Source organism: Rhineura floridana, chromosome 14, assembly GCF_030035675.1.
Source record: "Rhineura floridana isolate rRhiFlo1 chromosome 14, rRhiFlo1.hap2, whole genome shotgun sequence".
NCBI classification, from domain to species: Eukaryota; Metazoa; Chordata; class Lepidosauria; order Squamata; family Rhineuridae; genus Rhineura; species Rhineura floridana.
Window position 1 is genome coordinate 30030142 of NC_084493.1, and position 4989 is coordinate 30035130.

Below are 4989 nucleotides of genomic sequence, written 5' to 3' on the forward strand. Positions count from 1 at the left end.
AAAGCTGCAGGAGAAATTCTCACTAAAATGCTGGAGAATTTTTCATGAGGATTTTTTTTAAAAAAAATCAAATTGCTGAGGAAATGTGGAGAACCAAATTTAACACTTGAAAAATGAGAAACTGAGAAAACCAAAATTGACAGATCATTCCATCCCTAACATGTGCTTATTAGTAATGTGTGTGAGGAACATCATAATTATCACCATGTAGAGTCTGCTTAATGCCAACATAGGCTTCTAACACGTGTACATTGAACCCTTAATATGTGTGTACCCTCTAGAGCAGACTTTCCCAATCAGTGTGCCTCCAGATGTTGTTGGACCACAATTCCCATTTCCTGACCATTGGCAATGCTGGCTGAGGCTGATGGGAGTTGTGCTCCAACAACATCTGGAGGCACACTGGTTGGGAAAGGCTGTTCTAGAGACCCAAAATGTAGCAGGACCTTTTGCAGGAATTAAAACCCACATCTTCTGGGTGTGATACCCTCCACAGCCCAAGAACAACACACAAAAAGATAAAATAAAGATTGGTTTATTAAAAGAGGAAGCAGGAAAATACAGCATTTCATTTACAATATATGAGCAACATCCTGACTACTACCATCACACACTAGAGCTATGAGAGATAGAGAGAGGCCTTAAACCTATTCACATTCAGACTGCAAGTACGTAAAACAAGAAAAAAGAATTGATGAAAAAATTACCTCTCCTGAAGATTATCATGTCCCAAAGTCAGAAATAAGACCTTTATGTCTAGCAACAGTCAAACTCTCCCCTTCAAAATAATCAACAGCTAGACACAAAGAATCTTACCCTTTCCTCAGTCCTGTACTTGAAGTGATGGCTGATGTTCCTAAGGACTGGTGTGAAGTCTTCAAGAGATTGTTGGAGCCATAAGCGTGTTGCCTTAACCCCTCAAAATCCCGATCTTAAATATATTTTTGGCTACGCAGGGTTACACATAAACTGGGAGGGGGCATAAACTGTGAGGAGAAAAAAATGTAATGTAAATGGAATACTTTGAAATGTAGGGTTAGGGTCTGTTTCTGCCAGATGGATTTTAAGATAAACATGCTGTCCCCTGTGAAACATGTGATGTAAACTTCTGTTTTGGGGAGATCTGATCCTTATCATTTTGAAGTCAAAGGGTGTCATAAACTTTACCCAGATGGCACCATTTAGTTGTTTGAAAGATCCTTCCTCTAGCAACGTTAAAATTTTGGAGTGTTCGTTTATTACCACTTGAGCCAGGAAGTCTGTTCTGACTCTTGTAAGTCACAAAGAACTCAAGAGGTCATGAAAAGGGTGTTTCCCAGGCAGGGGTGGGGTCACCTGTGGTCACAGGGGGTCATAGACCCCTTACCTTTTTGGGAGCAGTGTCCCAGCCAGGTCCCTATGTACGAGCCGATCAACATGAAAGGGGAGCATGTTAGCCACTGAGAAGAGTCCTTGTTGTTTGTGCTGATTGGAGCTAATCAGAGCGAAAGGAGGTGAGTCAGCCACTGAGAAGACTCTTCTCAGTAGCAACCACACAGCCTCCCCTTTCATGCTGATTGGCTCCTAGGAACACCTGTCATAGTGGAGTGTGGGCTCGGAGATGACACAGAGAACAAGAGGGGAAGTGGCAAGGGGTGTGTGGTGTGACTGTCAGAAGTGACCCTGCACTTCTGAATTTGCCACTACATTACTCTTCCCAGGGTCTACCATGACTTAAGGTCTCATGTCAAGATCCATCCTTATGAACCAGGGAATAAGAACTCAAAAGATATAGGTACCCTCCTAACACCATCCATTCATTCTCATACACATATCCAGTCTCTTCACAGACAGGAACCCAAGCACCCAACCTCTCTCCTCTTCGTTTGCCTATCATGTGTTAGGAACATGGGGACCTGCTTAATGCTGAGTCAAACCATTGCTGCATCTAGCTCAGTACTGCCCACACTGACTGGCGGCAGCTCTCCAGGGCTTCAGGTTGGGGATATTCCCAGATCTGCCTGGAGATGCTGGAGAATGAACATGGGGCCTTCCGCATGCAAAGCAAATGCCCTAGCATCGAAGCTACAGTGTTTCCCTGTTCAGTCTCTTTGTTACACACACTCTCTCTCTCTGGACTTGGGGGGGGCATACTGAAAGAAGTGGATGGCTTCATCCCTCCCAGACTGCAGGTTGCCCACCTCCACCTTAAGTGCTTTTATACCTGGTTTTAAGATTTGGTTTGGGGATCACATTATTTGCTACTGCTTTACAATAAACTCCACACAAAATGAACCTCCAGCTGGCAATCAAAATACAGAAGATAAATGCAATCTAAAATAGTGCAAACAAACAGCTCTGGCAGAATCTGGGGCAGCCCCATTCAAGTATTCCTATCCAATTATTTGGTGAATTTGTCATAAGCGTTAAAACTGGGAGGAAGCGAGAACTGTATGCTCTAGCAATTGCATCATTCCATCAAAGCTCAAAGGTGAATTAAATCATGCCTCACAGATGTAAATCACACCACAAGACATAAAACAGACTGCCAAAGATGCCCAAAGCATCATTCATCCTCTGTAGTTCATCCAGATGGGCAAGGAAGACCATTTTGTAAATTAACCATAAGGCTAGCTAGAATTATGTTGGGTATCATCTAAAAAGCATGTCCAAAGATTTGGAGTCCTGACCCGAAAAATTTGAATTTTAAATCCTGGCTATCTGAATGTGTGATAATATGGCAGCACTTCATGAGAATATATTATTTTAGGAGTTTCTGTCAGGATGAAGATCTTAGGAGCAAATGATTAGTCATAAAATGTTGAGCTTCAGTGCATGTGTGCAGATAGACTCAGAAAAGGTCAAGCTATTTCAAATGTGTATGTCACCATGGGAAGATCTAGTGCTACGGTCATCATTCACCGTAAAGAGTAGGGATGGGGGAGAAATTTGATTGTAAAGCATAGGCATGGAAGAGAAATTTGCCCAATTCACACTTTCTGAAACAACATGCTAACTGAAACTCAGTCATCCTTTGAAATCTGCACTTCTCTGAATTTTTCCAGTGAAGTTCTCCAGCCAAGTAATGTATACAAAAATGCATATACTAGGGTAAAGTGTGCATTAAAAATGCCTATGTGAAAATGACATACATAAATGCATTGTATGAGAGGAAATTGTTTTGTAAAAATTGTTATTTTTATTTCTTTGTTTCTCACCTTTCCTCCCAAATGAGCCCAGGCTAGTATAGATGTGTATGTTAGGAGACAAAGTGTATATTAGGATAAATTTTCACCAAAATAGTGATGAATGTTCCTGATATATTTTTTTTAAAAATAGCAAACTGATTTGGGATGTGAAGAAGTAAATGCCAGAGTGGAAAAATGAGGATTTGAAATTGACAGATCTGCCGATCCATAGGCCCAGGAGTCAAATGTACCCTTTCCAGTTCTCTCTGTCTGGTCCCTGGGACCCTCTCCTCAACATTTGTTCCTCACCTTTGCCTTTCCCTCTGCCCTCCACTGATATGTGGCCCCAGATGGTAGTCCTGTAGGGAATGTGGCTCTCAGGCTGAACCCCGACCCCCCAGTTTATAACCTTTTGATTGTTAGCTACCTTGGGAGGATCTTTGGTTTTGAAAAATGCCATTCATGTTGAAATACAATTATGTATTTTCATTTATGAATAACTACACATAAAATAGGACCCTCCATGGCGCAGAGTGGTAAGCGGCAGTAACACAGCTGAAGCTCTGCTCACAGCCGGAGTTCGATTCCAACGGAAGAAGGAAGTCGAATCTCTGGTTAAAGGGGTCGAGGTCCACTCAGCCTTCCATCCATCCATGGTCGGTAAAATGAGTACCCGGCATATGCTGGGGGGTAAAGAAAGGCCAGGGAAGGAACTGGCAATCCCACCCCATATATACGGTCTGCCTAGGAAACGTCGCAAGACGTCACCCTAAGAGTCGGAAATGACTCGCACTATAAGTGCGGGGACACCTTTACCTTTACCCATAAAATACCTTGAAGCACTTTCACAATAAAAGCATCAGCAATAACAACACAATTCTGCATATAAATATACTTACATCTGTAAATACATAATTATTAATTAAACACACTTTTGTATGTAAAATTAAAAACTAAAAACAATTCCATATATAAACACAAACCCAATGTAGATACAGGCTGCAAGGAAGATCTCCACTTAAAAGGCTTATTGAAAATGGAAGGTCTTCAACAGGCTCCAAAGGGATAATAGAGGCAGCACCTCTATGATATGTACTGTGAGTGAGTTCCAAAGGGTAGGTACAGTGTTCAGTTGGGTATATAAAGGGTGAGATGATCTTTTAGGTATCCTGACCTCCAACTTTACATGCCAGTATACCAGCACCAGCACCATGAACATAAAAGTTTGGTAGCTAATTGGCAGCCAATGCAATTGTTCCAGCAGCAGCAATCACGCCCCTGCATTTTGCACAAGCTGAATCTGATAGGCAAGAAGGAACCTTGAGATGGGGGCACCAAAGGCATGCTCCTTTAAAGGCCCCTTCCTTCCAGGGCTCCCGCTTCCTCTGCCCCATGCTTCATACTTGTAAACAGTGGCAGCTGGTGGCTCCATGTGAGTGGGGGAGTGGAATCCACTCTGGGTTTTAGTCAGAACTTTCAAGGAGCTGTCCAAGATGCTGAACCTACTTAGTTTTCATTACCTTGGACAGCTCCTCGAAAGTTTGGACTAAAACCCAGAGTGGATTCCACTCCTCCACTCACATGGAGCCACTAGCAGCCACTGCTTGTAAAGAAACACAAATTACAAAAGTGCCTTGGGTCTCCAGTACTCTCTCCTTGAAAGGAAACTGTAAACAGCTGTCCCTTGAACCTCCTGCTGTTTAAACAAATGAGGATCATAAAACTATTGAAATAATTGTATTGAACTAGGCACGTAGTTAGAAATGGACTGACACTGTGTTTTTAAAAAAGCCTTTTTAATGGACAATTGTTGGAGCTGATT